We start from the raw sequence: 16037 nt of genomic DNA on the forward strand, positions 1-16037 counted from the left end.
GCCTGAAAAAGACAACTTGATTTAGAACTGTACTCTAACAGTAGTCTTTCTTACTGCTTTAATCTTGACAGTTTATCTATTGCATCTCAGAAAAGCTGTACATGACATTTTATGTTTTGTATGACTATTTACTGTACCTTCCCAGGACAAACTTGAAAACAGTGTACTTGGACCAGTGTTCCATCCCAGCTGAGAAATGGAAAATAAGGTAGAAATAAAATCACAAAAAAAAAGTATCTTTTTCCACCCTAACCATTAGTGGACCCACTGCCTCTCCTCATTTGCAGGGCTATCTTCCCTTTCTGCCCTCTCAAAAACCTTCTCTGAGAAGGGTCAGGGCCACCAAGGAGTTCAAGGCATTCCAGGCCCCCGTTATACTGATGCCAGGAGTACTTTCAACTACCTTTCTTTCTCCACCTTACACACACACACTCAACACACAATGGGTACAATGCGCAATGGGCAGTTCACGCCAAACCACCCCACAGTTCCACAAAGGGCTGTTGTCAGCAAGCCATTGTGCCCATCCCTGGAAGTACTTCCCAGTGGTTTCCCCTGCCTCTGCCAACATAATCTAACTGCATCGAGTACTCTGTGTCCTTACCCCATCCTCCTCTCTTTCCAGAATGCACATGCTTGTCCTCCCCTGCCAGCACCTCAGATGCCCGAGCTGCTAATTGAAGCATCACTGAGGCATAGTCAGGGCTTTATTGTTGTATGTTTGCTATGTTGCTCATTGCCAAGTGTCTCCACAAAACGTACTCCATGAGAATTATTCCCTTAGTAAAACACAATTACACTGGCAACATCTTCCGACAGTCTTTATATCTGTATTCCCTTCCAGTGTCACCAGCTGTCCACTCTATACTTTACTTGCATCTTTATACATATTTTTTTTTCTCGACTTACAGAAATCTGCAGTATGTCTTAGTCAGGGTTTTTCAATCAAGAAAAATATAATGGAGTGAGAGGGAGGGCATTTCCTTTTCAGAAAAGAACAGGATGAAGTATGAATTCAATACCTACAAATGAAGCAGGCCAGTGTATGGGAATATTATGCTTAATCTAGAATTTCCCCATGTAACTTGTGCCATTACTACTAGAAAAGTATAAGTGCATACTGTAGTGTCTGTGTCATACAGTGTAGTAAGGTAAAGTGCAAGAATCGGGGTGGGAAGTATCCAAGAGCTGACAACAACCTCCTTTCCAGTCAAGTAAACATTCATTACTTTGCCATCATTTACTGTAGTCTTTACATCTGAATACTAGGGAGCAGCCCAAGAACACTGGTAGGTCACTGTTGCATTGTTAAAAGGTCATCTGGTCAGTAGAGTTTAATGCAATGTATCAAGAAACCAAAGTGTTTGATTCTTACCTTTGACAGGAAAATTGGCTTGGCTTACAATGGACCATTAAGGCAGCTAGCCTAGTAATTAGCTAGGAACTTTAAGTAGATGCACTGCCTGGAGCTCACAATGCTGTGCCTAAATCATACCAGTACCCTTTATAATTTCTAAATGCTATAAAGAAAACGTAGTTTATGTGGACAGAGGGGGAGGAATTTGAGGGATTTAGTGCTATCAAGGTAAGCCTATACTTTCCTGGCCTTATCCCATGGTCCGACACTCTGGTGCTGCTGATCATTATTCAACATGGGCCAAGCAGGAAGGTCAGTCACCTGCATTTTTTACAGGCAGGTGTTCCCCTTAGGAATAAAAGACACTTGAGGATGTAGGCAGACCATCCCTGCAGAATCCCAGAAAAGTTGCCTGCCATACCAATACTTGCACTACTCAAAATAAAATTACTCAAATACCTGGATAGCAAATTCTCTGTCTCTCTCTCTCTCTCTCTCTAATATATTTGCAGTCAGTGAAACTTTGCTAAAGACCATGAAATCCTAACTCTAGGCTATAATTCTTACTGATCACATATTAAAAAGGGCAAAAGGTATAGCAATAATGTACACAAAGAATTTCCATCTCCCACAAAGTCATTTAGAAATACAACAGTTCTTCATAGAAGTTGTTCTACTAGCTTCTCTTAAAATGGGGAATAACAAATCACTGGCTACATCCCCTATGTGTGTGCCCCCCGCTTAAACACTTCTATATCAGAAGACATTTTCTCTTTTTTTAACAAGAACAATAGAAGATGAAATAATAATCCTTGCGGCTCTAAACACAGACTGCCTCAAAGAAATTTGAATATCCTCTCTTCCAAATATTAACCTCTTTAAATGCAACATAAGAAGAAACCAACTCAAACTGACACAGTTGCAAGTAAATAAATTACCACGGACTGCATTTTTACAACTAACCCAGCAAAATTAAGTGGAGATATTGCTAGACTCAATAATAGATTACCAACCTATTTACACTGCATGGAAGCAAACAAAACTATATAATTAGCATAACTAGAAATCTAGCAAAATTTAATAGACAATTCTCTCTCTATGCTACTAAGAACCTATGCAAACAGTCCATTAGATGAAGCAGTTCTCTCTTTGAACAACACTTTCCTTAATGCTAATTGCTCAACAAAAAGTATTAGACATCCCAAAAGTACTTGCTTCCCCATGATTAGTAGACTGCACAAGCCGAAAAGTAATCTAATTGTTACAAGCCCAAAAGTAATCTAATTGTTAACATACAAATTTGAAGCCCACAGACATGAGGCTTGGTATTTGTGTGAATCCAACACCATTCCTCAAACACAAGCAAGCTTGAAGCAACTTAGAAATCTTGCAAAACAAGCAATAAAGGTACCAGAAAATCCACTTAAAGACTCCTCAATGTATTCCCCTAAACAATTCTAGAAAAATATCACAAAGCTTGATAGCTACATTCCCTCAAAACCCACACATAACACATCTTTAACCTCATCAGAGAATTCAATAATCCCCCTTAACCCTGTAGAAATAACTCTTGTCCTGCACTAACCAAACCCACTTTCCACTATACTTTAATTTACTATAAACAAATCTCAATCAAAACATCACTCTATTCCTGGAACAGCTACAACTGGTCAGTCCTGGAACAGCTACAACTGGTCAGTCCAGCACTGATGGACTATATCCTTGGTTTATTTATCACTGCAGAAAATGCATCACAACCCCTCTTTATCACATCTACAATAAATGCATGTCACAAAAATACTATTTCCAACATCTGGAAAACAGAAAATGGCACTACCAAAACCAACAAAACTATCACACTTTTGTCCAATCTTTATACTTGCCACTTTATGAAAAATCCCTACAAAGACAAATCTATATACAGCTCTTTCAGTACATATACTGATCCCATCTACTATACACCAAACAGCATGAATTGCAGTTTGGACAAAGCATTTTAATTGTTCTCTGGACTCTTTGCAATCAAAACACCCAAGGGCTGTTTACAGAAACCATATTCATTGACCTTAGAAGTACATTTGACCTAGATGACCACCCCATCCTAATGGACTATCTAAATGAAACTGGCATTAGCTGAGATGCTGTAACCTGGTTCTTTATCTAACAGCTTGACCACTACCACCTCAACTTCCACATCTCTTCATAAGGGAGATCCTCAGGGGTCAATACCTACCCTTACTCATCTCCATCAACAAGCTGCCTTTTGATCTTCCTTGCCTTCAGCATCTGTGTGCTGATGACAAGGTATTATTCCATTCTAATCACTCATTACCAGTTCGGCACTTCTACTGCTGCTAAATTCTACCAAAATTAAAAACTTGCTCTTTAGCACTACAAGGAATTTGCCAAAATCTTCAAGCCACTTCATATCTTAGATCACAAGGACACTAACAGACAAAATCAATTCTGTCTAAATGCCTAGGCATGCAGAGCAATCCCACTCTCAGCTTCGATCATCACCTATACAACACCCATTGAAAGATGTATTCATTCCTGTTCTGGGCCAAAACACTAATCAGATTTCTTTCTTGGGCTACTCAAAATGCCATAATAGACTGCACCTTCCAACTTATGGTCTCGCCTCTAAAAGAAACTCTTCAGCAATTCAGTCCATTTCTAGTAACTTCTGCCATTTCATCATCCTATACTAACCTCATGAACATCACCATACATCCTTGAAAAAAAAAAGCCACAAAGATACCAGTAAAACAAAGGTGTGACCTACAACTTGAATTTCAACTTTTCAAGCTACTTTCTCCTTTTGCCTCAAAGTACCGAAAACAAAACGCATCCTATAATCTGAGGAGTCATAAATATCCTGGTCCCTTCCTAGACCCCCCCAGAAATGAGAATCGCTGTCACCCTACCTGCAAGACACTACCACTACCCCATACGAAAAATTCAGGTCATAGCTAGAAAAACTCCAAAAGTAAGACAGTCTAAGTGGCTTAGCACAGGTCACATTACCTAACCAAAAGCACGTTTACTCACTTAACTGCCCCAGTGCTAAGCATCATTTCAGCACTCATTTATAAAGTAGTAACAGGTTTTGTATGTATCTGTACTGTCCATTATTTTCACTAGTCTTCTCCATATTACTAAATGCCTATCATTTTGTAACAAATGTTGTCTACTTTATTTCCTAGCTCAGAATAAAGTTGGTCAGTTGTGATCTCTACTCTAATATGGTTAACAAATTCAAATAAATAAATGTACTGAAACTCAACCGTACCACATATAAAGCAAATACAATACCTGCACCATGGCTAACTCAACTAAATGACTTATGCGTATCTGAGGGAATGACACATGGAAAAATAGAACACAGACAGACAGTAGCCAATCTTTAAACCTCAAGAGCATTTAACCAACCAAACCAAAAATCTACTCAACCACAAGAAGAACTACTACACCAATCCATAACTATTTAATTACAAAATCAAACCAACGGACCACTTATGGACAGCAACAATCTTCTTAAGCCTAAGAAACAATCCCAACTAAGATCACTCAAACCTGACGCCAACTATAATATAGCACACAAATAGCATCCACTTCCCTTACAAATTCAGAATTACATTTAGCACCTACCATCACTTATGACGGTATAATTTTTTTCAATCTGGTCCTTAGCAATACTGTAAAAAAAACAGTTCTGCAAACCTCAATTTCATTAGTGAATGAGAATTTGTTCTCACAGTACTTTTGCAATACTGCTAAACGCATAGCAAACTCTGTATTTATTCTTGTAAACTGCACTATTCAAGAATCGCGTGTCTGGAAGCAATCACATATTATTCCTCTGTAAAAGGAGGTTCTTCTAATTTTGCATATTACAGGCCAATAATTACTCTATCCCCTTTCCAAAATACTTAAGAATTATGTCCATAAACTCAAACATGTCTGTTAAAAATCTTCTCTTTCCGAAACAGCATAATTTTTGCATTACTATTTTTAGCTTTATCGAAAAAATCAGATACCATGTCACATCAGTTTCCACTAGCAGAGTCTTAGATTTTAGGCAATAACAAGTACAACACAGAGGGTTAGTAGATACTTTAGCACAAGATGTTTTCTTAAACTATTAACCTCTTGTGTACACCCACTGACAAGAGGTTATTTTAGGCCCAGTTCTTTAATATCTTTAAGTAACTTACCTACTACTACAAATACTGATACTATAATCCAATATACAGATAATTCAGCTTTAATATGCTCAACACCCACTACCTCACAACTCCAAACTACTACTCTAAAAAAATGCTTCAATTGCACTATATAGAAGCCAAGCTACTACTAAATGCAAAAAGAACTAAGATAATTCTCCAACCAAACTACATCTCAGTTTAGCCATGATGACTTACCGTTTTTATCATCTACTAAAAATAGCATACAACTAATACCACAAACAAAGCTCCTGGGAGCCATCACTGACCAAAAATTAAAGTATGATCATAGTGCCCACTACACAACAGAAAATACTAATCATGAATTATTTTCTTCAATCCGATCCTTACCAATACTGTAACAAATCTTTTACACGTAATATATAAAAATTTTACAAATTATTTTATAAAATGGTAGAATTTATATTATAAAAAAATTATACACAACTGCTGCCTGTACAATCCACTAAGTTGCATGTGTGCTTTCTCTTTATTAAATTCTACATCTGCAAACTCTTCGAATGTGTAAATGTAAATAAAAATGTAACTACTTTGCGTTTGACTGGAATGAAGTACAATGTAATGTAAGCAAATGAAGCATTTCTCCTCGGGCCTCTGCTGAAAATATGTATTACCCAGCTGGGCTTTTCCAGTAAAAAAAAGGCAAATAAATAAATAAAAATATTTTTTTACTATAAAATCAAACTCTTTCTCAGTGACCAAGTGTATATATTACAACTGCATGAATCATTTTACTGTCCAACCTCTTATGTATCTGTAGCTCTTACAAACTATTTGTCAAATAGTAACATTTGGACACAGCTACGACAAGACTGTTAAATTCACAACAGATCCTCCTAACAAATTTCACAACAGTCTAGTACTTAAAAAAAAAATCGACTGTTTAGAATTACCCAATGCCCTGTTATTCTCTTACCTTAAAATGACCTATAATACTTTATGCAAACCAGAAAAAGTGCTTTGCTCTCTGCAGAAGTAATTTAACAGTATGCACTATTTAGAAACTATGGTCCCTAAATCAAAGATTAGCAGTCACACATAAATCATATGGCCTTCAAAAGCATTCCATGCATCAAAACAATGGAACTCAACATTTATTACAGGTCAGTGAAGTTAAAGGTTGCCTGTATTTCAATAAAACTGCATTACATGATACCTATGACCTAAACTCAAGCCATCTACCCCCTCAACTGACCTATTACCAGCCAAATACCTCCAAATAGCATCTAATGTTATAGCCTATCCTATTTCTATCCTAATAAATAGAACCATAACAGAAGGAACCATCCAATCTATTTGGAAAATCCCCCATATAATACCCCTACACAAAGACGATAACTCAACAGAACTCTCAAACTTTCGTCCGATTGGCTTACTCTCTCACTTAGCTAAAATTATGGAAAAATGCAACCACCGTCAACTGTTAGACCACCTTCTCCAAAATAGCCTATTAGCCAACTGTCAGCATGGTTTTAGGCTTTTCCACAGCACCACCACTGTCCTCCTATCCTTTTCTGACCACATTAACAAAAACTGTTAACAGTAATACTCTTTCCTCCGCAATCTTTATTGATCTCGCAAAAGCCTTTGACATGGTCAACCATCAGCTACTTTTGAATATACTTAAGTCCCTCTCACTTGATACACAGGCATTACTGTGGTTCAAGTCCTACTTAAATAATAGGCAACAGGCAGTGCTTTAAGATAATAATCTAACTACCTTCCTGTCACCCTTGGTGTACCTCAAGGTTCTATATTGGGCCCTCTTCTATTCTCAATTTTTATCAATGATCTACATGTAAACATCCCTCAAGTTACCTGCATACAATACGCAGATGACTCTACATTAATATGCTCCGCTACTGGTCTTTCTGAACTGCAGTCCCTCACACAAAATGTCTTTGAAATAGTAGAAAAATGGTCCTTACAGCGCTGCCTCCTCCTTAACCCCAAAAAGACAACATTACTGCTCTTTACTCCCACACAAAAGTCCACCCCAATTGACATTATTACCAAATCTAATAACGGCACTGTTATATCACCTGACACTACCACCAAACACTTAGGAGTAATAGTAGACCACAACCTTAACTTTGATACTCACATCAATACCATAATAAAATCAGTTAACAGAAAATTAGGCTCCCTTTTATAAGATTAAACCTTTCCTTACTCCCATAGCTAGAGCTACTATTGCCCACACCCACCTTATTTCAACTCTCCTCTATTCCTCACCTATTTACACTAATCTATCTAAAAGCAACCTCAACAAACTGGCAACCTCCTATAATAACACTGCCAGATTTGCCACTGGCTCCCCATTTAGAACCCACCACTGTCAAAATCTAAAACAGCTAGGTTGGCTGGAGCTGCATAATCAGATTCAATTCCATCAACTTATTATTACCCATAAGACCCTTTATCAACCTAGCAATATACCAATACTCACAAATCTAATCACCCTGTATAAAAATCTTACAAACCTACGCTCAGCAAATAAACTACTGGTATCCAGACAAAAACCCAACAATAAAGTAGAGGATTCACTTTTCTCTAACACTGTGGGAAAAACCTGGAACCTACTTCCCTGTGAACTCACGTCTCTTTCTTCAACTTCACTATTCAAAAAACCTCAGATTATACTTTACAACTCACTGGCTATGCCCATGTACTAACCCAGACTAATAATCCCCTTCCTGTTAGCTTATGTTCTCACACTAAATACTCATTTCTTTACTCTACATTAAGTCCATCTCCTTCTTACACTTCTGCTAATCTGATCAGTTAAGCTATTTTGAGACTGTATAAATTACATCCTTCTTACAAACTATTACAGGACATGACTACGTTAATCCACCTTGTACTTTATGAATGTGTCACTGCCTTGTAAATAGATTTTTTTTCATGATGTATATCCAACTTGAACTTTAGGAATGTGCGACTGCCTTCTAAATAATTTTTTCTTCTATTATTGTTTTGCCTTTTTAAACAAAAAAAAATGTGTTCTCTCTCATGATTTCTAAAATGCTATGTATACAACCGTATTGACTGAAAAGTGTACTGTATCTGTAGTTGCAACTAACTGTTTGATGTGGAGTTTTTCTCCCCAGGCCTCTACTAAAAATGGACCTATATCCAGTTGGACTAGCCCGGTCAACAAATGCAAAATAAACAGGTTTGCCACTGTACTACTACCCCAAGTTAACTTATTTTTTTCAATATATTTGACTACTTCTACTACTTGCTTAGAAACTTAAGCTGCAATACAGAAGAGAATCCACAGAACTAAGTATGCTGCAACTGAATCTCAAGTAATTTTGTACTATCATTATATTAGTGTAAATAGTGTACGAGTTACCAGCTGCAGCTTTGAGATATTGAGCTTAAATTTTATATATATATATATATATATATATATATATATATATATATATACATATATATCTACATATATATATATATATATATATATATACACACACACACATACACACACACACACACACACACATATATACATGGGATACCTATTTAATTTCAAAATACTGAAATCTCGAATTTCAGTATTTCGAAATTAAAATACTGAAGTCTTGAAATACCAGCAAACAAGAAGCACGAAATTCAAAATCTCGAAGTACGGAGATTTTGAATTGGCACTTCTGGTGTTGTGGTGTGTGAATGGTAAGATGTGAGTTTGGGTATGTATGTATGTGTATGTCTGTTGGTTAGGGGCTTTAGTGTCTGTCAGTGTGTGTTTTGTCTGTGATGTGTGTGTGCGAGGGTGTGTACAATGTGTGGGAGTGAGTTGCTTGTGTGTATCTAATTGTGCGATCTCGGAGTTAGTATATATGTAAGGGGGTGTGGGGGCGCAGCCCTCCACATGGGGGTACAGGGGGGCTTGCCCCCCCCCTGCTTATCTGTAGTGTAGGATATTATATTTGAGTTGGGGGGAAGTTGTGTGTATGTGTTTGTGTGTGCTGTATTTGTAGTGTAGCGTCGGAATTTTGAATTTCACGGTTTTAGGTTTTTAGATTGGACACTCCAAATTGGCCCTAGGTATGAGTGTGTGCGTGCCTTCTGTGGAAGGTTGGACGCCGGGCTGGCAACTCGACAGCGTAAAACTCCACTGCCAATCATGAGTGGACAGGTGATCCGCTGTGGCGACCCCTAACCGGGAAAAGCCGAAAGAAGAAGAAGAAGAAGGGTTTCGGTATTTGGTGTCTTAGGGTATGTAATTTTGAAATACTGATATTCGGGATTTCAGTTTTTCTAAATTACATAGTGAATCCATATACACATATATATATATATATATATATATATATATATATAGACATATTAATTATGTACACACACACACACATATATATATATATATATATATATATATATATATATATATACACACACACAAACACATTTATATATAACACACACACACTTAGGTATATTTTTCTTTGGTCATATCTTATGTATGCATTAAAGTTTAATTCATGACTCATGGACCAGATACCAAGAGTTGCTCTAGTGTAAATGACTTATTTCAGTGTAAGGCCTACCTATAAAGAAGCCTACACCAGAGGCCAGATTCCAAAATACCTGCTTCTCATTGTAAGTGGTCACTACACTGAAGTGTTCACATTTTCTGCAATGTTAATTAATGTTCAATATAGCAGTCAGTGTGTAGACAACTTCATGACTTTCTTGCCTATACAAATTGCAAGAGCTTACCCATCCTGAATCTCTAAAAGATATTTGTTTATATATCCCAAAAAGGTACAGATGTAGTGGTATGGAGGATGGCTGTGGCTACTACAGCAGTGAGGAATTCAACCATGTACTGTTACAGTAAGTGCAACTTACACAACTATACTATATTCATCATTCTCACTGCTGCAGTAGCCCCTGGCTATATGGTGTGATTGCCAAACTGGGAGGAAGGATAATGGCACTTCTAGTAAACCCAGTCCTGGACCTGGAAAAGCAATCCAGTTTGAAATGCTTTGTAAAAGTATGCAATATAGAATATCATGTTACCTGCTGAATGTTTCAATGGTCCACCCCTTTTGCAGGAGCCAAGGCTCTAGTAGAATGTGCCTTGATACTGCCTGGAATAGATTTGTCATGGTGGGAGTAACAAAAAACAATAGTCGAGGTCAACCATCTCTAAATAATCTACTCATAAGAAATAAACTGCTTACTTGCTTTTCTAAAGAACTTAATTCTGTCAAGCTAGTACCTCAGCTGACTATGCACATCCAAAGTATGTGGAATCCTTTCTCACCGGTTCTGAAGATCTGGCCAAACACTGGGAAATTGATGGTTTAAGTCAAAAACTCTGCAACAACTTTGGGCAAAAATGACAGATTTGTTTTTAATGTGACCCTATCTCTACAGAAGGCCAGATATGGTTCACTCACCATAAGACTTTGCAACTCAGATATTGTTCTGATATCTGCAACAAGAGTAAGAGGCACAGTCCACCATGTGATGACCTTTAAACTCAGTCTAATAAGCTGATCCAAACGGAGACAGTTAACTTTTCCAACACAAAGTTAAGATTCGAAGAAAGAGCTACCGTTTTTTCTAGGTGGCCCAATATGGAAAACTCACTTCGCAAACCATTTTATCAAAACAGATGAGAGAGAAACATCCATGGACGGGCATGCTGAAATGGCACCTAGATAAACCTTGAAGGAGGAATAAAAAAAGGCCAGAGGAAGATAACTCACACAAATATTAAAAAACACTGGTATACAATTCCTGATAGGGTCCTGGTTATTGGCTAGGCACCAATTAGAAAATCTTTTTCACTCACAAATATAAAAGATTCCCTAGTAGCAGACTTCCTTGCTCCAGATCTGCTGCATGCCCTAATGAAAAAGGTTCCTTAAAGGTATCAAAACTGAATCATCAGGAGAGTTAGTTGAAGTTGTTTGAGACTGAAGTACATCAAACTTCCCTGTTTTGTCTTAGTAGGTCCAGTCTTTGAGGACGTTTGTGGTAATTACCCTTGGCCAATTCCACTAGTAGGCGGAATCAAAGTTGTATAGGCCAAGAGAGTGTCACTACGGTGATTTCTGGACAGTCCTGAATCTTCAGAATTACCCTTGAAATCAGTGGAATGGGTAGAGATGCATAAAGGAACAACTCTGTCCACAGGACTAAGAATGCATCTGTTTTCCAGACTTGCTTGCACAGAATCCAGGTGAAAAATGTGTTTAGTTGTCTTTTCTGAAAGAAGGCAAACAGATCTACTTGAGATGTTCCTGACAATGGGGATCAATTCCTAAAACCCCTTCATTCAGTTCCCATTTGTGAGGGTCTGTCCTGGTCCTGTTCAGCTTGTCTGCCACTAATTTTGCTCCAGTGGAATTCTGGATGCTTGGAAGGTTATAACACTCTGATCAGCTACCATCCAAGCCATCACAGTCCAATTGCACAGAGGGTAAGACCAGGTGCCCCTGTTTAAGTACCTCATCATGACTGTGGTGTTGTCTGTAATCACCTATAGAGGTCTTAAGGACCACAGACAATGATATTTTGACATAGATCACAGCTAACATCTCTGACATTTATTTGCTTTAGTCTTTTGAAGAGTTCCACAAGTCTTATAGCTTTTCCCCTCAATAGAAACTGTTCTCCAAGCAAAATATGAGATGGCTGTAGTTACAAACTGACTTGAGACAGGAGGAGAAAAGGGGAAACTTGGATTTTGGGTCATTTGCATCTCAACCAGTGCAGTTCCTTTTTTGACAATTTCCAAAATTTGAATCTGAAATTCTATGGGATGAGAATGTTGGGTTGGTGTGTTTTTTTTTAGAAGCCAATTTTTTCCCCATGTATAACCTGGCAATAGCAATAATAAGAACTATAGAAGCCATGCCCTCTAAGATCCTGAGATATTCTCTTTCTGAATTCTGAGACAGATTAATTTCCAAATAATAATCCATCTTTTCCTGGTAAAGAAACAAAATTGCTATGAAGTGTCTGTAAGGCAGCCAAGGAAACTAGTCTCTCTCTAATGGACACAGACAGCCTGTAAATGTCTCATCTCCCAAGTAACTGCAAATGTTTCATCTCCCAAGCCCCTGCTTACACTTACCAGAACTTGTCAGAGATTTGGGATGCATGGCTAGGCTTAAAAGGGCCCTTGTGGTTGTTAGCCTAGAGGATTTTTGAACATTTATCTGAAAACCCAGATTGGTGGAGAGAAAAGAAAACCATGTTTAGGACTCTTATCTGGAAAAGACTCTGGAGCCAAGTCATCTAAATCAGGAAATATGTGAACAGCTTGCAGTCTGCAATGAGCTATTACTGGAGCTAGACGCTTTGTAAACACCCCTGGACCTGTAGCTAATTCAAAGTGTAATGCAGAGAACTGGTAATGTGACCCAGACACATACCCACTCAACCTCTAAGTGTAAGAAATTTGGACAAAACCCAACACAATTTGGGGGGACAAAGGCCCAACAATAGGGACATATTTTAAATACTGCTCTTATAAACTTAGAAATTTGTAGAGTAACAGGGTTTGTTTTAACATGCATTTTCCGAAGGGTTTGAAATCTGAAACTCAAATTTATTTCCGTATTTAGTGACTTCAGTCCTCAGATCATCCCAGACCAAAAATATGAGCCAAACATATGGACATTCAGCAAAAATCTGAACAGTTGAGTGTTATGCCCAGACAACAGAATCTGAGAAATGTCTTGAAGCCTGTGTCTATGGGGGTGATGAGCATTCTTTAGATCTAACGTTACCATAAAACTCAAAACGAAAAGTAAAACAATGAGTAAAAAGGTCACACAGAAAAAACAATTGGTCAAAAAACAAATAGAAAAATCTAGCAAAGCTAGACTTTCCACTGTGTGATTCCTTAAACCTTTTGTATTAGAGGTGACATGGGATATATGCAAATTACCCTAAGGACATCAGGGATGATGCCATAAGAAGGCAAAAACATGCATGTCCACAGCTAGTAGGGTTTGGCTTTATTGCCCGGACTTTGTCCACAAATAGACTTAAAAGAAAAAGTCATGGACATTCAGAATTGCCATTTAGCTGCAAAACCTGATGTCCTTAAAGGGTAATTTGCATATAACCCATGTCGCCTCTAACACAAGAGGTTTAAGGAATCACACAGTGGAAAGTCTAGCTTTGCTAGATAAAACTCAAAAGAACGATAACAGGTAACAGATGCTGAAGGGTCAACATTTTGAATTTTTGTATTTTCACAAACAGGTTGGGACAAGAAAGACCTAGAACTGGTCTCCAAGCTCTTTCTTTGGAACTAGAAAAAAAAAAAAAAAAAACTAGAGGAGAAACCTCTCCAGTTTTCATCTAAAAGCACTGGTTCTAGGACTCCCAGGGCCTGCAAGTGTTTTAGAATCTGAGAAAAGTGAGGAATAATACTCATGAAAGGAGATGTGTATCCAGTGCCAAATGTAACCCTCCTGAATCACCTCTATCACCCAAACATTTGGTATAATATGTTGCCAAAGGGAAATATTGAGATTTGGTTTCTGGGACACATTTAGAAAGAGAAGGACAGGAGAAGGGAAAAGACTGCTTACATAGTCCTTCTGAAGGATTAGACTGACCCTTTTTCTAAAAGGATCCCTGTTTTTGTTTGTTCTTCTGCCATCTCTTTTTTTTTTAGTTCCCTGTTTGCCAGAAGGTGGCAGGGATTTATTATTTTGACTATTAAAGGCAGTAGAGGATTTGACAGATTTGCAACGGGGCCTTAAAAAATCTTAGAAACCCCCTGAATTAATTTTCCTCTTTCGTCAAGTCATTTGAGGAAATGAAATAGAAAGAGGCCAAATAATACCTCCCTATTTAAAGTAAAGTTTAAAATCTCGGACGTTTTCATCAGCAAACTTTTGGTTATGCACCCAAGCATACCTCCTCATCTGCACAATCGTTTACACTCTTGGAAGCACATTTAGATACCCGAGACAGATAAGAACCAAAAGGATTCAGATAAGGAGCTACCTTTTGAAGGAAGTATGGCAGAGCATTTACTCAAGCAGTCTACAAAATTATGAACAAAGTTCTACATATGTGCTTGGTAGTTAAGAATTCTGCATGCTAAATTACAAGAGAAAATTATCTTACCAAATGTGTCCACTACCTTAACTTCTTTATCCATAGCAGAAGGGTTAGTATTGTGCAAGTTTCTTGTACCAGCTGGCAAAGAGGTCAAAATTATAACTGGATGAGATCTATGATGAGAATAAGATACTGTTATCTTGAAGTACTTTGTAAAGTCTATCTGCTTTTTAAAGAACTGAAGGTCGACAGGGTTATTAAAGGTAACATTTAACACATCCTCCATGGCTGACAAAATAGGAGGGGATAGGTGTAGTAAGTGGCACATCCACTTGCGACACATCATATTATCATCACATTTCAAGGGAACATCCAGCTATTCCCACATAAATAAATCATCCATCCTGAAAATAGTTTCTGAAAAGGAATACTCCCTTGAACAGAGGACACACTTTCCTCAGAATGTGAGTTTTGAGCCTCAGAATTTCCAGAAGCCACAACATCTCTGTCAATGTCAATGTCAGAATCCTATGACAAACTTATCAGAAAGTTCTTTATTATGACTGCACTCTGGTAAGGATTTCTGAGTTCCAGGACTAACAGCATACAATAATTTCCTTGCTAAAGTAAGGAAACCATCTTTGCAAACAGATACACATCCTCAGAAAAGAAATGTCTATAACTTTTTTTTCTTTGCAGGGACCTCCCTGAAAGAAGAGCACCTAGAGGATGACACTTCACCCCCTGGCAAGAGGTATCTTTCCACAACCATCCTAAGAAGAACCTCCCACAGTATCTCCCAGACCAAAAGAAAATGTTTCTCCCATGCCCAAATTGAACAATGAACAGCTACAGAGGTGGCAGCTGAACCTTAGTCCATAGTGTCTGAATAAGCTATACCAGAGGAACCCGAAGTAATAAGCGAGTGGCCTACAAGAACCCGAAGTAACAAGTGAGTGGCCTGAGTTACAACTTTCAGACACTAGAGTCACTGTCCAAAGGCTAAGCCACTGACTGAGCCCATGGTGGCACCAAAGTCTCCTTAATGTGTTGCTTTTTCTTGCTTTCTTTTTTTTTTTTTTTTTAAATTTTAACATTTGTTAACTAGTCTGACTTAGAACGCCAATTTTCAGTGGAGGCCCGGGGAGAAACACTCCAGACGCATGTCTTTGTAAAGTGGGAGGAAACTGGAGCACCCGGAGGAAACCCACAGGAACGCAGGAAGGACATGCAGACTCCACACAGAAGGCACCCCAGCCGAGAAACGAACCGAAGAAAGTACAGTTTTGTACCTACCATAAATGTAGATGTTCGAGTGCTAATACAGCTGCAGTCATAACAGATGGGGTTCTCCTGCCGTCAGGCGGGTCCTCGGTCGG

The 16037-nt window shown here is 38.1% G+C and overlaps 1 protein-coding gene across 1 annotated transcript in view; it reads right to left on the bottom strand.

Annotated features, from left to right (window-relative positions):
- The window catches only part of NDUFA10 (NADH:ubiquinone oxidoreductase subunit A10), a 440169-nt gene that overhangs the window by 317727 nt on the left and 106405 nt on the right, over window positions 1-16037 (bottom strand). The window lies entirely within an intron of this gene.

The sequence above is a fragment of the Protopterus annectens genome, chromosome 6.part0 (genome assembly GCF_019279795.1).
Source record: "Protopterus annectens isolate FY-2018-M chromosome 6.part0, PAN1.0, whole genome shotgun sequence".
NCBI lineage: Eukaryota > Metazoa > Chordata > Ceratodontiformes > Protopteridae > Protopterus > Protopterus annectens.